We start from the raw sequence: 21,304 nt of genomic DNA, 5'->3' as shown, positions 1-21,304 counted from the left end.
CAGTCACTGACTGAGATTCAATCACTGTCACTGACTGAGATTCAATCTCTGTCACTGACTGAGTTTCAATCCCTGTCACTGACTGTGATTCATTCCCTGTCACTGACTGAGATTCAATACCTGTCACTGACTGAGGTTCAATCCCTGTAACAGACTGAGATTCAATCCCTGTCACTGTCTGAGAATCAATCCCTGTCACTGACAGAGGTTCAATCCCTGTCACAGACTGAGATTCAATCCCGGTCACTGACTAAGTTTCAATCCCTGTCACTGAGTGAGGTTCAATCCCTGTCACAGACTGAGAATCAATCCCTGTCACTGACTGAGATACAATATGTGTCACTGACTGAGGTTCAATTCCAGTCACTGACTGAGTTTCAATCCCTGTCACTGACTGTGATTCATTCCCTGTCACTGACTGAGATTCAATACCTGACACTGACTGAGGTTCAATCCCTGTCACAGACTGAGAATCAATCCCTGTCACTGTCTGAGAATCAATCCCTGTCACTGACAGAGGTTCAATCCCTGTCACAGACTGAGATTCAATCACTGTCACTGACTGAGGTTCAATCCCTGTCACTGACTGAGGTTCAATCCCTGTCACTGACTAAGGTTCAATCCCTGTCACTGACTGAGGTTCTATCCCGGTCACTGACTAAGTTTCAATCCCTGTCACAGACTGAGATTCAATCCCTGTCACTGACTGAGATACAATATGTGCCACTGACTGAGGTTCAATTCCAGTCACTGACTGAGTTTCAATCCCTGTCACTGACTGTGATTCATTCACTGTCACTGACTGAGATTCAAGACCTGTCACTGACTGAGGTTCAATCCCGGTCACAGACTGAGATTCAATCCCTGTCACTGTCTGAGAATCAATCCCTGTCACTGACAGAGGTTCAATCCCTGTCACAGACTGAGATTCAATCACTGTCACTGACTGAGTTTCAATCCCTGTCACTGACTGTGATTCATTCACTGTCACTGACTGAGATTCAATACCTGTCACTGACTGAGGTTCAATCCCTGTCACAGACTGAGATTCAATCCCTGTCACTGTCTGAGAATCAATCCCTGTCACAGACTGAGATTCAATCCCTGTCACTGACTGAGGCTTATTCCCTGTCACTGACTGAGTTTCAATCCCTGTCACTGACTAAGGTTCAAACCCAGTCACTGACTGAGGTTCAAACCCTGTCACTGTCTGAGATTCAATATCTGTCACTGACTGAGATTCAATCCCGATCACTGACTAAGGTTCAATCCCTGTCACTGACTGCGATTCAATCCCGGTCACAGACTGAGATTCAATCCCTGTCACTGACTAAGGTTCAAACCCTGTCACTGACTGAGGTTCAAACCCTGTCACTGTCTGAGATTCAATATCTGTCACTGACTTAGATTCAATCCCAATCACTGACTAAGGTTCAATCCCTGTCACTGACTGCGATTCAATCCCGGTCACAGACTGAGATTCAATCCCTGTCACTGACTGAGATTCAATCTCTGTTACTGACTGAGTTTCAATCCCTGTCACTGACTGAGTTTCAATCCCTGTCACTGACTAAGGTTCAATCCCGATCACTGACGAAGGTTCAAACCCTGTCACTCATTGAGATTCAATTCCTGTCACTGTCTGAGGGTCAATCCGTGTCTCTGACTACCATTCTGTGCCAGTCAATGACGGAGATTCCATTCCTATCACTGTCTGAGCGTCAATCCCTATCACTGATTGAGATTCAATCCCTGTCACTAACTGAGATTCAATTTCTGTCACTGAGAGAGATTCAATCCCTGTCACGGACTGCGATTCAATCCCAGTCACTGATTGAGTTTTAATCCCTGTCACTGACTGAGATTCAATCTCTGTCACTGACTGAGGTTCAATCCCTGACACAGACTGAGGTTCAATCCCTGTCACTGACAGAGGCTCAATCCCTGTCACTGATGGAGATTCAATCCCTGTCACTAGCTGAGATTCAATCCCTGTCACTGACTGAAGTTCAATCCCTGTCACTGACTGAGATTCAATTCTAGTCACTGATTGAGATTCAATCCCTGTCACTGACCCAGGTTCAATCCCTGTCACTAAATGAGATTCAATCCCTGTCACTGACTACGATTCAATCCCAGTCACTGATTGAGTTTCAATCCCTGTCACTGACTGAGGTTAAATCCCTGTCACTGACTGAGGCTCAATCCCTGTCACTGACTGAGATACAATATGTGTCACTGACTGAGGTTCAATCCCTGTCAGTGACTGAGGTTCAATCCCAGGCACTGATTGAGATTCAATTCCTGTCACTGACTAAGGTTCAATCCCTGTCACTGACTGAGGTTCTATCCCGGTCACTGACTAAGTTTCAATCCCTGTCACAGACTGAGATTCAATCCCTGTCACTGACTGAGATACAATATGTGTCACTGACAGAGGTTCAATTCCAGTCACTGACTGAGGTTCAATCACTGTCACAGACTGAGATTCAATTCCTGTCACTGTCTGAGAATCAATCCCTGTCACTGACAGTGGATCAATCCCTGTCACAGACTGAGATTCAATCATTGTCACTGACTGAGGTTCAATCCCTGTCACTGACTGAGGTTCAATCCCTGTCACTGACTGAGGTTCAATCCCTGTCACTGGCTGAGGCTCAATCCCTGTCACTGACTGAGATACAATATGTGCCACTGACTGAGGTTCAATTCCAGTCACTGACTGAGGTTCAATCACTGTCACTGACTCAGGTTCAATCTCTGTCACTGACTGAGTTTCAATCCCAATCACTGACTGAGATTCAATCTCTGTCACTGACTGAGTTTCAATCCCTGTCACTGACTAAGGTTCAAACCCTGTCACTGACTGAGGTTCAAACCCTGTCACTGTCTGAGATTCAATATCTGTCACTGACTGAGATTCAATCCCGATCACTGACTAAGGTTCAATCCCTGTCACTGACTGAGATTCAATCCCGGTCACAGACTGAGATTCAATCCCTGTCACTGACTGAGATTCAATCTCTGTTACTGACTGAGTTTCAATCCCTGTCACTGACTGAGATTCAATCTCTGTCACTGACTGAGTTTCAATCCCTGTCACTGACTGAGTTTCAATCCCTGTCACTGACTAAGGTTCAATCCCGATCACTGACTAAGGTTCAAACCCTGTCACTCATTGAGATTCAATTCCTGTCACTGTCTGAGGGTCAATCCATGTCTCTGACTACCATTCTGTGCCAGTCAATGACGGAGATTCCATTCCTATCACTGTCTGAGCGTCAATCCCTATCACTGATTGAGATTCAATCCCTGTCACTAACTGAGATTCAATTTCTGTCACTGAGAGAGATTCAATCCCTGTCACGGACTGCGATTCAATCCCAGTCACTGATTGAGTTTTAATCCCTGTCACTGACTGAGGTTCAATCTCTGTCACTGACTGAGGTTCAATCCCTGACACAGACTGAGGTTCAATCCCTGTCACTGACAGAGGCTCAATCCCTGTCACTGATGGAGATTCAATCCCTGTCACTAGCTGAGATTCAATACCTGACACTGACTGAGTTTCAATCCCTGTCACAGACTGAGAATCAATCCCTGTCACTGTCTGAGAATCAATCCCTGTCACTGACAGAGGTTCAATCCCTGTCACAGACTGAGATTCAATCACTGTCACTGACTGAGGTTCAATCCCTGTCACTGACTGAGGTTCAATCCCTGTCACTGACTGAGATTCAATCCCTGTCACTGTCTGAGAATCAATTCCTGTCACTGACTGAGGCTCAATCCCTGTCACTGACTGAGATACAATATGTGTCACTGACTGAGGTTCAATTCCAGTCACTGAATGAATTTCAATCACTGTCACTGACTGCGATTCAATCTCTGTCACTGACTGAGTTTCAATCCCTGTCACTGACTGTGATTCATTCACTGTCACTGACTGAGATTCAATACCTGTCACTGACTGAGGTTCAATCCCTGTCACAGACTGAGATTCAATCCCTGTCACTGTCTGAGAATCAATCCCTGTCACTGACAGAGGTTCAATCCCTGTCACAGACTGAGATTCAATCACTGTCACTGACTGAGGTTCAATCCCTGTCACTGACTGAGGTTCAATCCCTGTCACTGACTGAGGCTCAATCCCTGTCACTGACTGAGATACAATATGTGTCACTGACTGAGGTTCAATTCCAGTCACTGACTGAGGTTCAATCACGATCACTGACTCAGGTTCAATCTCTGTCACTGACTGAGTTTCAATCCCTGTCACTGACTGAGATTCAATCTCTGTCACTGACTGAGTTTCAATCCCTGTCACTGACTAAGGTTCAAACCCTGTCACTGTCTGAGATTCAATATCTGTCACTGACTGAGATTCAATCCCGATCACTGACTAAGGTTCAATCCCTGTCACTGACTGAGATTCAATCCCGGTCACAGACTGAGATTCAATCCCTGTCACTGACTGAGATTCAATCCCTGTTACTGACTGAGTTTCAATCCCTGTCACTGACTGAGATTCAATCTCTGTCACTGACTGAGTTTCAATCCCTGTCACTGACTAAGGTTCAATCCCGATCACTGACTAAGGTTCAAACCCTGTCACTGATTGAGATTCAATTCCTGTCACTGTCTGAGGGTCAATCCGTGTCTCTGACTACCATTCTGTGCCAGTCAATGACGGAGATTCCATTCCTATCACTGTCTGAGCGTCAATCCCTATCACTGATTGAGATTCAATCCCTGTCACTAACTGAGATTCAATTTCTGTCACTGAGAGAGATTCAATCCCTGTCACGGACTGCGATTCAATCCCAGTCACTGATTGAGTTTTAATCCCTGTCACTGACTGAGATTCAATCTCTGTCACTGACTGAGGTTCAATCCCTGACACAGACTGAGGTTCAATCCCTGTCACTGACAGAGGCTCAATCCCTGTCACTGATGGAGATTCAATCCCTGTCACTAGCTGAGATTCAATCCCTGTCACTGACTGAGGTTCAATCCCTGTCACTGACTGAGATTCAATTCTAGTCATTGATTGAGATTCAATCCCTGTCACTGACCGAGGTTCAATCCCTGTCACTAAATGAGATTCAATCCCTGTCACAGACTACGATTCAATCCCAGTCACTGATTGAGTTTTAATCCCATGCACTGACTGAGATTCAATCTCTGTCACTGACTGAGGTTCAATCCCTGACACAGACTGAGGTTCAATCCCTGTCACTGACAGAGGCTCAATCCCTGTCACTGATGGAGATTCAATCCCTGTCACTAGCTGAGATTCAATACCTGACACTGACTGAGTTTCAATCCCTGTCACTGACTGTGATTCATTCACTGTCACTGACTGAGATTCAATACCTGTCACTGACAGAGTTTCAATCACTGTCACTGACTGCGATTCAATCTCTGTCACTGACTGAGTTTCAATCCCTGTCACTGACTGTGATTCATTCACTGTCACTGACTGAGATTCAATACCTGTCACTAACTGAGGTTCAATCCCTGTCACAGACTGAGATTCAATCCCTGTCACTGTCTGAGAATCAATCCCTGTCACTGACAGAGGTTCAATCCCTGTCACAGACTGAGATTCAATCACTGTCACTGACTGAGTTTCAATCCCTGTCACTGACTGTGATTAATTCACTGTCACTGACTGAGATTCAATACCTGTCACTGACTGAGGTTCAATCCCTGTCACAGACTGAGATTCAATCCCTGTCACTGTCTGAGAATCAATCCCTGTCACTGACAGAGGTTCAATCCCTGTCACAGACTGAGATTCAATCCCTGTCACTGACTGAGGCTCAATCCCTGTCACTGACTGAGTTTCAATCCCTGTCACTGACTAAGGTTCAAACCCAGTCACTGACTGAGGTTCAACCCCTGTCACTGTCTGAGATTCAATATCTGTCACTGACTGAGATTCAATCCCGATCACTGACTAAGGTTCAATCCCTGTCACTGACTGCGATTCAATCCCGGTCACAGACTGAGATTCAATCCCTGTCACTGACTGAGTTTCAAACCCTGTCACTGACTGAGATTCAATCCCTGTCACTGACTAAGGTTCAAACCCTGTCACTGACTGAGGTTCAAACCCTGTCACTGTCTGAGATTCTATATCTGTCACTGACTTAGATTCAATCCCAATCACTGACTAAGGTTCAATCCCTGTCACTGACTGCGATTCAATCCCGGTCACAGACTGAGATTCAATCCCTGTCACTGACTGAGATTCAATCTCTGTTACTGACTGAGTTTCAATCCCTGTCACTGACTGAGTTTCAATCCCTGTCACTGACTAAGGTTCAATCCCGATCACTGACTAAGGTTCAAACCCTGTCACTCATTGAGATTCAATTCCTGTCACTGTCTGAGGGTCAATCCGTGTCTCTGACTACCATTCTGTGCCAGTCAATGACGGAGATTCCATTCCTATCACTGTCTGAGCGTCAATCCCTATCACTGATTGAGATTCAATCCCTGTCACTAACTGAGATTCAATTTCTGTCACTGAGAGAGATTCAATCCCTGTCACGGACTGCGATTCAATCCCAGTCACTGATTGAGTTTTAATCCCTGTCACTGACTGAGATTCAATCTCTGTCACTGACTGAGGTTCAATCCCTGACACAGACTGAGGTTCAATCCCTGTCACTGACAGAGGCTCAATCCCTGTCACTGATGGAGATTCAATCCCTGTCACTAGCTGAGATTCAATCCCTGTCACTGACTGAAGTTCAATCCCTGTCACTGACTGAGATTCAATTCTAGTCACTGATTGAGATTCAATCCCTGTCACTGACCCAGGTTCAATCCCTGTCACTAAATGAGATTCAATCCCTGTCACTGACTACGATTCAATCCCAGTCACTGATTGAGTTTCAATCCCTGTCACTGACTGAGGTTAAATCCCTGTCACTGACTGAGGCTCAATCCCTGTCACTGACTGAGATACAATATGTGTCACTGACTGAGGTTCAATCCCTGTCAGTGACTGAGGTTCAATCCCAGGCACTGATTGAGATTCAATTCCTGTCACTGACTAAGGTTCAATCCCTGTCACTGACTGAGGTTCTATCCCGGTCACGGACTAAGTTTCAATCCCTGTCACAGACTGAGATTCAATCCCTGTCACTGACTGAGATACAATATGTGTCACTGACAGAGGTTCAATTCCAGTCACTGACTGAGGTTCAATCACTGTCACAGACTGAGATTCAATTCCTGTCACTGTCTGAGAATCAATCCCTGTCACTGACAGTGGATCAATCCCTGTCACAGACTGAGATTCAATCATTGTCACTGACTGAGGTTCAATCCCTGTCACTGACTGAGGTTCAATCCCTGTCACTGACTGAGGTTCAATCCCTGTCACTGACTGAGGCTCAATCCCTGTCACTGACTGAGATACAATATGTGCCACTGACTGAGGTTCAATTCCAGTCACTGACTGAGGTTCAATCACTGTCACTGACTCAGGTTCAATCTCTGTCACTGACTGAGTTTCAATCCCAATCACTGACTGAGATTCAATCTCTGTCACTGACTGAGTTTCAATCCCTGTCACTGATTAAGGTTCAAACCCTGTCACTGACTGAGGTTCAAACCCTGTCACTGTCTGAGATTCAATATCTGTCACTGACTGAGATTCAATCCCGATCACTGACTAAGGTTCAATCCCTGTCACTGACTGAGATTCAATCCCGGTCACAGACTGAGATTCAATCCCTGTCACTGACTGAGATTCAATCTCTGTTACTGACTGAGTTTCAATCCCTGTCACTGACTGAGATTCAATCTCTGTCACTGACTGAGTTTCAATCCCTGTCACTGACTGTGGTTCAATCTCTGTCACTGACTGAGTTTCAATCCCTGTCACTGACTAAGGTTCAATCCCGATCACTGACTAAGGTTCAAACCCTGTCACTCATTGAGATTCAATTCCTGTCACTGTCTGAGGGTCAATCCATGTCTCTGACTACCATTCTGTGCCAGTCAATGACGGAGATTCCATTCCTATCACTGTCTGAGCGTCAATCCCTATCACTGATTGAGATTCAATCCCTGTCACTAACTGAGATTCAATTTCTGTCACTGAGAGAGATTCAATCCCTGTCACGGACTGCGATTCAATCCCAGTCACTGATTGAGTTTTAATCCCTGTCACTGACTGAGATTCAATCTCTGTCACTGACTGAGGTTCAATCCCTGACACAGACTGAGGTTCAATCCCTGTCACTGACAGAGGCTCAATCCCTGTCACTGATGGAGATTCAATCCCTGTCACTAGCTGAGATTCAATACCTGACACTGACTGAGTTTCAATCCCTGTCACAGACTGAGAATCAATCCCTGTCACTGTCTGAGAATCAATCCCTGTCACTGACAGAGGTTCAATCCCTGTCACAGACTGAGATTCAATCACTGTCACTGACTGAGGTTCAATCCCTGTCACTGACTGAGGTTCAATCCCTGTCACTGACTGAGATTCAATCCCTGTCACTGTCTGAGAATCAATTCCTGTCACTGACTGAGGCTCAATCCCTGTCACTGACTGAGATACAATATGTGTCACTGACTGAGGTTCAATTCCAGTCACTGAATGAATTTCAATCACTGTCACTGACTGCGATTCAATCTCTGTCACTGACTGAGTTTCAATCCCTGTCACTGACTGTGATTCATTCACTGTCACTGACTGAGATTCAATACCTGTCACTGACTGAGGTTCAATCCCTGTCACAGACTGAGATTCAATCCCTGTCACTGTCTGAGAATCAATCCCTGTCACTGACAGAGGTTCAATCCCTGTCACAGACTGAGATTCAATCACTGTCACTGACTGAGGTTCAATCCCTGTCACTGACTGAGGTTCAATCCCTGTCACTGACTGAGGCTCAATCCCTGTCACTGACTGAGATACAATATGTGTCACTGACTGAGGTTCAATTCCAGTCACTGACTGAGGTTCAATCACTGTCACTGACTCAGGTTCAATCTCTGTCACTGACTGAGTTTCAATCCCTGTCACTGACTGAGATTCAATCTCTGTCACTGACTGAGTTTCAATCCCTGTCACTGACTAAGGTTCAAACCCTGTCACTGACTGAGATTCAATATCTGTCACTGACTGAGATTCAATCCCGATCACTGACTAAGGTTCAATCCCTGTCACTGACTGAGATTCAATCCCGGTCACAGACTGAGATTCAATCCCTGTCACTGACTGAGATTCAATCCCTGTTACTGACTGAGTTTCAATCCCTGTCACTGACTGAGATTCAATCTCTGTCACTGACTGAGTTTCAATCCCTGTCACTGACTAAGGTTCAATCCCGATCACTGACTAAGGTTCAAACCCTGTCACTGATTGAGATTCAATTCCTGTCACTGTCTGAGGGTCAATCCGTGTCTCTGACTACCATTCTGTGCCAGTCAATGACGGAGATTCCATTCCTATCACTGTCTGAGCGTCAATCCCTATCACTGATTGAGATTCAATCCCTGTCACTAACTGAGATTCAATTTCTGTCACTGAGAGAGATTCAATCCCTGTCACGGACTGCGATTCAATCCCAGTCACTGATTGAGTTTTAATCCCTGTCACTGACTGAGATTCAATCTCTGTCACTGACTGAGGTTCAATCCCTGACACAGACTGAGGTTCAATCCCTGTCACTGACAGAGGCTCAATCCCTGTCACTGATGGAGATTCAATCCCTGTCACTAGCTGAGATTCAATCCCTGTCACTGACTGAGGTTCAATCCCTGTCACTGACTGAGATTCAATTCTAGTCATTGATTGAGATTCAATCCCTGTCACTGACCGAGGTTCAATCCCTGTCACTAAATGAGATTCAATCCCTGTCACTGACTACGATTCAATCCCAGTCACTGATTGAGTTTTCATCCCTGTCACTGACTGAGATTCAATCTCTGTCACTGACTGAGGTTCAATCCCTGACACAGACTGAGGTTCAATCCCTGTCACTGACAGAGGCTCAATCCCTGTCACTGATGGAGATTCAATCCCTGTCACTAGCTGAGATTCAATACCTGACACTGACTGAGTTTCAATCCCTGTCACAGACTGAGAATCAATCCCTGTCACTGTCTGAGAATCAATCCCTGTCACTGACAGAGGTTCAATCCCTGTCACAGACTGAGATTCAATCACTGTCACTGACTGAGGTTCAATCCCTGTCACTGACTGAGGTTCAATCCCTGTCACTGACTGAGATTCAATCCCTGTCACTGTCTGAGAATCAATTCCTGTCACTGACTGAGGCTCAATCCCTGTCACTGACTGAGATACAATATGTGTCACTGACTGAGGTTCAATTCCAGTCACTGACTGAATTTCAATCACTGTCACTGACTGCGATTCAATCTCTGTCACTGACTGAGTTTCAATCCCTGTCACTGACTGTGATTCATTCACTGTCACTGACTGAGATTCAATACCTGTCACTGACTGAGGTTCAATCCCTGTCACAGACTGAGATTCAATCCCTGTCACTGACTGAGGTTCAATCCCTGTCACTGACTGATATTCAATCACTGTCACTGACTGAGGTTCAATCCCTGTCACTGACTGAGGTTCAATCCCTGTCACTGACTGAGGCTCAATCCCTGTCACTGATTGAGATACAATATGTGTCACTGACTGAGGTTCAATTCCAGTCACTGACTGAGGTTCAATCACTGTCACTGACTCAGGTTCAATCTCTGTCACTGACTGAGTTTCAATCCCTGTCACTGACTGAGATTCAATCTCTGTCACTGACTGAGTTTCAATCCCTGTCACTGACTAAGGTTCAAACCCTGTCACTGTCTGAGATTCAATATCTGTCACTGACTGAGATTCAATCCCGATCACTGACTATGGTTCAATCCCTGTCACTGACTGAGATTCAATCCCGGTCACAGACTGAGATTCAATCCCTGTCACTGACTGAGATTCAATCTCTGTTACTGACTGAGTTTCAATCCCTGTCACTGACTGAGATTCAATCTCTGTCACTGACTGAGTTTCAATCCCTGTCACTGACTAAGGTTCAATCCCGATCACTGACTAAGGTTCAAACCCTGTCACTCATTGAGATTCAATTCCTGTCACTGTCTGAGGGTCAATCCGTGTCTCTGACTACCATTCTGTGCCAGTCAATGACGGAGATTCCATTCCTATCACTGTCTGAGCGTCAATCCCTATCACTGATTGAGATTCAATCCCTGTCACTAACTGAGATTCAATTTCTGTCACTGAGAGAGATTCAATCCCTGTCACGGAATGCGATTCAATCCCAGTCACTGATTGAGTTTTAATCCCTGTCACTGACTGAGATTCAATCTCTGTCACTGACTGAGGTTCAATCCCTGACACAGACTGAGGTTCAATCCCTGTCACTGACAGAGGCTCAATCCCTGTCACTGATGGAGATTCAATCCCTGTCACTAGCTGAGATTCAATCCCTGTCACTGACTGAGGTTCAATCCCTGTCACTGACTGAGATTCAATTCTAGTCATTGATTGAGATTCAATCCCTGTCACTGACCGAGGTTCAATCCCTGTCACTAAATGAGATTCAATCCCTGTCACTGACTACGATTCAATCCCAGTCACTGATTGAGTTTCAATCCCTGTCACTGACTGAGATACAATATGTGTCACTGACTGAGGTTCAATCCCTGTCAGTGACTGAGGTTCAATCCCAGGCCCTGATTGAGATTCAATTCCTGTCACTGACTAAGGTTCAATCCCTGTCACTGACTGAGGTTCTATCCCGGTCACTGACTAAGTTTCAATCCCTGTCACAGACTGAGATTCAATCCCTGTCACTGACTGAGATACAATATGTGTCACTGACTGAGGTTCAATTCCAGTCACTGACTGAGGTTCAATCCCTGTAACAGACTGAGATTCAATCCCTGTCACTGTCTGAGAATCAATCCCTGTCACTGACAGAGGTTCAATCCCTGTCACAGACTGAGATTCAATCACTGTCACTGACTGAGGTTCAATCCCTGTCACTGACTGAGATACAATATGTGTCACTGACTGAGGTTCAATTCCAGTCACTGACTGAGGTTCAATCACTGTCACTGACTGAGATTCAATCTCTGTCACTGACTGAGTTTCAATCCCTGTCACTGACTGTGATTCATTCCCTGTCGCTGACTGAGATTCAATACCTGTCACTGACTGAGGTTCAATCCCTGTCACAGATTGATTTTCAATCGATGTCACAGACTGAGCTTCAATCCCAGTCACTGACTAAGGTTCAATCTCTGTCACTGACTGAGGTTCAATCCCTGTCACAGACTGAGATTCAATCCCTGTCACTGACGGATCTTCAATCCCTCTCACTGATTGAGAATCAATTCCTGTCACTGTCTGGGGGTCAATCCCTGTCACTGACTGAGATTCAATCCCTGTCACTGACTGAATTTCAATCTCTGTCACTGACTGAGGTTCAATCCCTGACACAGACTGAGTTTCAATCCCTGTCACTGACAGAGGCTCAATCCCTGTCACTGATGGAGATTCAATCCCTGTCACTAGCTGAGATTCAATCCCTGTCACTGACTGAGGTTCAATCCCTGTCACTGACTGAGATTCAATTCTAGTCACTGATTGAGATTCAATCCCTGTCACTGACCGAGGTTGAATTCCTGTCACTAACTGAGATGCAATTCCTACCACTGACTGAGATTCAAACCCTGGCACTGACTGGGATTCACTTCCTGTCACTGATTGAGATTGAATCCCTGTCACTGACTGAGGTTAAATCCCTGTCACTGACTGAGATACAATATGTGTCACTGACTGAGGTTCAATCCCTGTCACTGACTGAGGTTCAATCCCAGGCACTGATTGAGATTCAATTCCTGTCACTGACTAAGGTTCAATCCCTGTCACTGACTGAGGTTCTATCCCTGTCACTGTCTGAGATTCAATCCCTGTCACTGACTGAGATTCAATCCCGGTCACTGACTAAGTTTCAAGCCCTGTCACTGAGTGAGGTTCAATCCCTGTCACAGACTGAGATTCAATCCCTGTCACTTTTTGAGATTCAATCTCTGTCACTGTCTAAGGTTCAATCCCTATCACTGAAGGATGTTCAATCCCTCTCACTGATTGAGATTCAATTCCTACACTGTCTGAGTGTCAAGCCCAGTCACTGACTGAGATTCAATCCCTTTCACTGACTGAAGTTCAATCTCTGTCACTGATTTAGGTTCAATCCCTGTCACTGATGGAGGTTCCATCCCTGTCACTGACAGAGATTCAATCCCTGTCACTAACTGAGATTCAATCCCTGTCACTGACTGAGATTCTATCCCTGTCACTGTCTGAGGGTCAATCCCAGTCACTGACTGTGATTCAATTGCAGTCACTAACTGAGATTCAATCCCTGTCACTGACTGACGCTCAATCCCTGTCACTGACTAAGATTCAATCCCTGACACTGTCTGAGATTCAATCCCTGTCACTGACTGAGGTTCAATCCCTGTCACAGTCTGAGATTCAATCACTGTCACTGACTGAGGTTCAATTCCTGTCACTGATTGAGTTTCAATCCCTGTTACTGTCTGAGGGTCAATCCCAGTCACTGACTGAGATTCAATCCCGGTCACTGAGTGAATTTAAATCCCTGTCACTTACTGAGGCTCAATCCCTGTCACTGAATGAGGTTCAATCCCTGTCACTTACTGAGGCTCAATCCCTGTCACTGACTAAGGTACAGTCCGTGCCACTGACTGAGATTCAATCCCTGTCACTGACTGAGGGTCAATCCCGGTCAGTGATGAAGGATCAATTCCTGTCACTGACTCAGATACAATCCCTGTCACTGACTGAGATTCAATCCCTGTTACTGACTGAGTTTCAATCCCTGTCACTGACTGAGATTCAATCTCTGTCACTGACTGAGTTTCAATCCCTGTCACTGACTAAGGTTCAATCCCGATCACTGACTAAGGTTCAAACCCTGTCACTCATTGAGATTCAATTCCTGTCACTGTCTGAGGGTCAATCCGTGTCGCTGACTACCATTCTGTGCCAGTCAATGACGGAGATTCCATTCCTATCACTGTCTGAGCGTCAATCCCTATCACTGATTGAGATTCAATCCCTGTCACTAACTGAGATTCAATTTCTGTCACTGAGAGAGATTCAATCCCTGTCACGGACTGCGATTCAATCCCAGTCACTGATTGAGTTTTAATCCCTGTCACTGACTGAGATTCAATCTCTGTCACTGACTGAGGTTCAATCCCTGACACAGACTGAGGTTCAATCCCTGTCACTGACAGAGGCTCAATCCCTGTCACTGATGGAGATTCAATCCCTGTCACTAGCTGAGATTCAATCCCTGTCACTGACTGAAGTTCAATCCCTGTCACTGACTGAGATTCAATTCTAGTCACTGATTGAGATTCAATCCCTGTCACTGACCCAGGTTCAATCCCTGTCACTAAATGAGATTCAATCCCTGTCACTGACTACGAGTCAATCCCAGTCACTGATTGAGTTTCAATCCCTGTCACTGACTGAGGTTAAATCCCTGTCACTGACTGAGGCTCAATCCCTGTCACTGACTGAGATACAATATGTGTCACTGACTGAGGTTCAATCCCTGTCAGTGACTGAGGTTCAATCCCAGGCACTGATTGAGATTCAATTCCTGTCACTGACTAAGGTTCAATCCCTGTCACTGACTGAGGTTCTATCCCGGTCACTGACTAAGTTTCAATCCCTGTCACAGACTGAGATTCAATCCCTGTCACTGACTGAGATACAATATGTGTCACTGACAGAGGTTCAATTCCAGTCACTGACTGAGGTTCAATCACTGTCACAGACTGAGATTCAATTCCTGTCACTGTCTGAGAATCAATCCCTGTCACTGACAGTGGATCAATCCCTGTCACAGACTGAGATTCAATCATTGTCACTGACTGAGGTTCAATCCCTGTCACTGACTGAGGTTCAATCCCTGTCACTGACTGAGGTTCAATCCCTGTCACTGACTGAGGCTCAATCCCTGTCACTGACTGAGATACAATATGTGCCACTGACTGAGGTTCAATTCCAGTCACTGACTGAGGTTCAATCACTGTCACTGACTCAGGTTCAATCTCTGTCACTGACTGAGTTTCAATCCCAATCACTGACTGAGATTCAATCTCTGTCAGTGACTGTGTTTCAATCCCTGTCACTGACTAAGGTTCAAACCCTGTCACTGACTGAGGTTCAAACCCTGTCACTGTCTGAGATTCAATATCTGTCACTGACTGAGATTCAATCCCGATCACTGACTAAGGTTCAATCCCTGTCACTGACTGAGATTCAATCCCGGTCACAGACTGAGATTCAATCCCTGTCACTGACTGAGATTCAATCTCTGTTACTGACTGAGTTTCAATCCCTGTCACTGACTGAGATTCAATCTCTGTCACTGACTGAGTTTCAATCCCTGTCACTGACTGAGTTTCAATCCCTGTCACTGACTAAGGTTCAATCCCGATCACTGACTAAGGTTCAAACCCTGTCACTCATTGAGATTCAATTCCTGTCACTGTCTGAGGGTCAATCCATGTCTCTGACTACCATTCTGTGCCAGTCAATGACGGAGATTCCATTCCTATCACTGTCTGAGCGTCAATCCCTATCACTGATTGAGATTCAATCCCTGTCACTAACTGAGATTCAATTTCTGTCACTGAGAGAGATTCAATCCCTGTCACGGACTGCGATTCAATCCCAGTCACTGATTGAGTTTTAATCCCTGTCACTGACTGAGATTCAATCTCTGTCACTGACTGAGGTTCAATCCCTGACACAGACTGAGGTTCAATCCCTGTCACTGACAGAGGCTCAATCCCTGTCACTGATGGAGATTCAATCCCTGTCACTAGCTGAGATTCAATACCTGACACTGACTGAGTTTCAATCCCTGTCACAGACTGAGAATCAATCCCTGTCACTGTCTGAGAATCAATCCCTGTCACTGACAGAGGTTCAATCCCTGTCACAGACTGAGATTCAATCACTGTCACTGACTGAGGTTCAATCCCTGTCACTGACTGAGGTTCAATCCCTGTCACTGACTGAGATTCAATCCCTGTCACTGTCTGAGAATCAATTCCTGTCACTGACTGAGGCTCAATCCCTGTCACTGACTGAGATACAATATGTGTCACTGACTGAGGTTCAATTCCAGTCACTGAATGAATTTCAATCACTGTCACTGACTGCGATTCAATCTCTGTCACTGACTGAGTTTCAATCCCTGTCACTGACTGTGATTCATTCACTGTCACTGACTGAGATTCAATACCTGTCACTGACTGAGGTTCAATCCCTGTCACAGACTGAGATTCAATCCCTGTCACTGTCTGAGAATCAATCCCTGTCACTGACAGAGGTTCAATCCCTGTCACAGACTGAGATTCAATCACTGTCACTGATTGAGATTCAATTCCTGTCACTGTCTGAGGGTCAATCCGTGTCTCTGACTACCATTCTGTGCCAGTCAATGACGGAGATTCCATTCCTATCACTGTCTGAGCGTCAATCCCTATCACTGATTGAGATTCAATCCCTGTCACTAACTGAGATTCAATTTCTGTCACTGAGAGAGATTCAATCCCTGTCACGGACTGCGATTCAATCCCAGTCACTGATTGAGTTTTAATCCCTGTCACTGACTGAGATTCAATCTCTGTCACTGACTGAGGTTCAATCCCTGACACAGACTGAGGTTCAATCCCTGTCACTGACAGAGGCTCAATCCCTGTCACTGATGGAGATTCAATCCCTGTCACTAGCTGAGATTCAATTCCTGTCACTGACTGAGGTTCAATCCATGTCACTGACTGAGATTCAATTCTAGTCATTGATTGAGATTCAATCCCTGTCACTGACCGAGGTTCAATCCCTGTCACTAAATGAGATTCAATCCCTGTCACAGACTACGATTCAATCCCAGTCACTGATTGAGTTTTAATCCCTGTCACTGACTGAGATTCAATCTCTGTCACTGACTGAGGTTCAATCCCTGACACAGACTGAGGTTCAATCCCTGTCACTGACAGAGGCTCAATCCCTGTCACTGATGGAGATTCAATCCCTGTCACTAGCTGAGATTCAATCCCTGTCACTGACTGAGATTCAATTCTAGTCACTGATTGAGATTCAATCCCTGTCACTGACCCAGGTTCAATCCCTGTCACTAAATGAGATTCAATCCCTGTCACTGACTACGAGTCAATCCCAGTCACTGATTGAGTTTCAATCCCTGTCACTGACTGAGGTTAAATCCCTGTCACTGACTGAGGGTCAATCCCAGTCACTGATTGAGTTTCAATCCCTGTCACTGACTGAGGTTAAATCCCTGTCACTGACTGAGGCTCAATCCCTGTCACTGACTGAGATACAATATGTGTCACTGACTGAGGTTCAATCCCTGTCAGTGACTGAGGTTCAATCCCAGGCACTGATTGAGATTCAATTCCTGTCACTGACTAAGGTTCAATCCCTGTCACTGACTGAGGTTCTATCCCGGTCACTGACTAAGTTTCAATCCCTGTCACAGACTGAGATTCAATCCCTGTCACTGACTGAGATACAATATGTGTCACTGACAGAGGTTCAATTCCAGTCACTGACTGAGGTTCAATCACTGTCACAGACTGAGATTCAATTCCTGTCACTGTCTGAGAATCAATCCCTGTCACTGACAGTGGATCAATCCCTGTCACAGACTGAGATTCAATCATTGTCACTGACTGAGGTTCAATCCCTGTCACTGACTGAGGTTCAATCCCTGTCACTGACTGAGGTTCAATCCCTGTCACTGACTGAGGCTCAATCCCTGTCACTGACTGAGATACAATATGTGCCACTGACTGAGGTTCAATTCCAGTCACTGACTGAGGTTCAATCACTGTCACTGACTCAGGTTCAATCTCTGTCACTGACTGAGTTTCAATCCCAATCACTGACTGAGATTCAATCTCTGTCAGTGACTGTGTTTCAATCCCTGTCACTGACTAAGGTTCAAACCCTGTCACTGACTGAGGTTCAAACCCTGTCACTGTCTGAGATTCAATATCTGTCACTGACTGAGATTCAATCCCGATCACTGACTAAGGTTCAATCCCTGTCACTGACTGAGATTCAATCCCGGTCACAGACTGAGATTCAATCCCTGTCACTGACTGAGATTCAATCTCTGTTACTGACTGAGTTTCAATCCCTGTCACTGACTGAGATTCAATCTCTGTCACTGACTGAGTTTCAATCCCTGTCACTGACTGAGTTTCAATCCCTGTCACTGACTAAGGTTCAATCCCGATCACTGACTAAGGTTCAAACCCTGTCACTCATTGAGATTCAATTCCTGTCACTGTCTGAGGGTCAATCCATGTCTCTGACTACCATTCTGTGCCAGTCAATGACGGAGATTCCATTCCTATCACTGTCTGAGCGTCAATCCCTATCACTGATTGAGATTCAATCCCTGTCACTAACTGAGATTCAATTTCTGTCACTGAGAGAGATTCAATCCCTGTCACGGACTGCGATTCAATCCCAGTCACTGATTGAGTTTTAATCCCTGTCACTGACTGAGATTCAATCTCTGTCACTGACTGAGGTTCAATCCCTGACACAGACTGAGGTTCAATCCCTGTCACTGACAGAGGCTCAATCCCTGTCACTGATGGAGATTCAATCCCTGTCACTAGCTGAGATTCAATACCTGACACTGACTGAGTTTCAATCCCTGTCACAGACTGAGAATCAATCCCTGTCACTGTCTGAGAATCAATCCCTGTCACTGACAGAGGTTCAATCCCTGTCACAGACTGAGATTCAATCACTGTCACTGACTGAGGTTCAATCCCTGTCACTGACTGAGGTTCAATCCCTGTCACTGACTGAGATTCAATCCCTGTCACTGTCTGAGAATCAATTCCTGTCACTGACTGAGGCTCAATCCCTGTCACTGACTGAGATACAATATGTGTCACTGACTGAGGTTCAATTCCAGTCACTGAATGAATTTCAATCACTGTCACTGACTGCGATTCAATCTCTGTCACTGACTGAGTTTCAATCCCTGTCACTGACTGTGATTCATTCACTGTCACTGACTGAGATTCAATACCTGTCACTGACTGAGGTTCAATCCCTGTCACAGACTGAGATTCAATCCCTGTCACTGTCTGAGAATCAATCCCTGTCACTGACAGAGGTTCAATCCCTGTCACAGACTGAGATTCAATCACTGTCACTGACTGAGGTTCAATCCCTGTCACTGACTGAGGTTCAATCCCTGTCACTGACTGAGGCTCAATCCCTGTCACTGACTGAGATACATTATGTGTCACTGACTGAGGTTCAATTCCAGTCGCTGACTGAGGTTCAATCACTGTCACTGACTCAGGTTCAATCTCTGTCACTGACTGAGTTTCAATCCCTGTCACTGACTGAGATTCAATCTCTGTCACTGACTGAGTTTCAATCCCTGTCACTGACTAAGGTTCAAACCCTGTCACTGACTGAGATTCAATATCTGTCACTGACTGAGATTCAATCCCGATCACTGACTAAGGTTCAATCCCTGTCACTGACTGAGATTCAATCCCGGTCACAGACTGAGATTCAATCCCTGTCACTGACTGAGATTCAATCCCTGTTACTGACTGAGTTTCAATCCCTGTCACTGACTGAGATTCAATCTCTGTCACTGACTGAGTTTCAATCCCTGTCACTGACTAAGGTTCAATCCCGATCACTGACTAAGGTTCAAACCCTGTCACTGATTGAGATTCAATTCCTGTCACTGTCTGAGGGTCAATCCGTGTCTCTGACTACCATTCTGTGCCAGTCAATGACGGAGATTCCATTCCTATCACTGTCTGAGCGTCAATCCCTATCACTGATTGAGATTCAATCCCTGTCACTAACTGAGATTCAATTTCTGTCACTGGGAGAGATTCAATCCCTGTCACGGACTGCGATTCAATCCCAGTCACTGATTGAGTTTTAATCCCTGTCACTGACTGAGATTCAATCTCTGTCACTGACTGAGGTTCAATCCCTGACACAGACTGAGGTTCAATCCCTGTCACTGACAGAGGCTCAATCCCTGTCACTGATGGAGATTCAATCCCTGTCACTAGCTGAGATTCAATTCCTGTCACTGACTGAGGTTCAATCCCTGTCACTGACTGAGATTCAATTCTAGTCATTGATTGAGATTCAATCCCTGTCACTGACCGAGGTTCAATCCCTGTCACTAAATGAGATTCAATCCCTGTCACAGACTACGATTCAATCCCAGTCACTGATTGAGTTTTAATCCCTGTCACTGACTGAGATTCAATCTCTGTCACTGACTGAGGTTCAATCCCTGACACAGACTGAGGTTCAATCCCTGTCACTGACAGAGGCTCAATCCCTGTCACTGATGGAGATTCAATCCCTGTCACTAGCTGAGATTCAATACCTGACACTGACTGAGTTTCAATCCCTGTCACTGACTGTGATTCATTCACTGTCACTGACTGAGATTCAATACCTGTCACTGACAGAGTTTCAATCACTGTCACTGACTGCGATTCAATCTCTGTCACTGACTGAGTTTCAATCCCTGTCACTGACTGTGATTCATTCACTGTCACTGACTGAGATTCAATACCTGTCACTAACTGAGGTTCAATCCCTGTCACAGACTGAGATTCAATCCCTGTCACTGTCTGAGAATCAATCCCTGTCACTGACAGAGGTTCAATCCCTGTCACAGACTGAGATTCAATCACTGTCACTGACTGAGTTTCAATCCCTGTCACTGACTGTGATTAATTCACTGTCACTGACTGAGATTCAATACCTGTCACTGACTGAGGTTCAATCCCTGTCACAGACTGAGATTCAATCCCTGTCACTGTCTGAGAATCAATCCCTGTCACTGACAGAGGTTCAATCCCTGTCACAGACTGAGATTCAATCCCTGTCACTGACTGAGGCTCAATCCCTGTCACTGACTGAGTTTCAATCCCTGTCACTGACTAAGGTTCAAACCCAGTCACTGACTGAGGTTCAAACCCTGTCACTGTCTGAGATTCAATATCTGTCACTGACTGAGATTCAATCCCGATCACTGACTAAGGTTCAATCCCTGTCACTGACTGCGATTCAATCCCGGTCACAGACTGAGATTCAATCCCTGTCACTGACTGAGATTCAATCTCTGTTACTGACTGAGTT

Source organism: Chiloscyllium plagiosum, unplaced genomic scaffold (assembly GCF_037043375.1).
Source record: "Chiloscyllium plagiosum isolate Xiang-an unplaced genomic scaffold, Cpla_swu_hap1 HiC_scaffold_37, whole genome shotgun sequence".
Taxonomy (NCBI): domain Eukaryota; kingdom Metazoa; phylum Chordata; class Chondrichthyes; order Orectolobiformes; family Hemiscylliidae; genus Chiloscyllium; species Chiloscyllium plagiosum.
Note: the sequence above shows the minus strand (reverse complement) of the source record.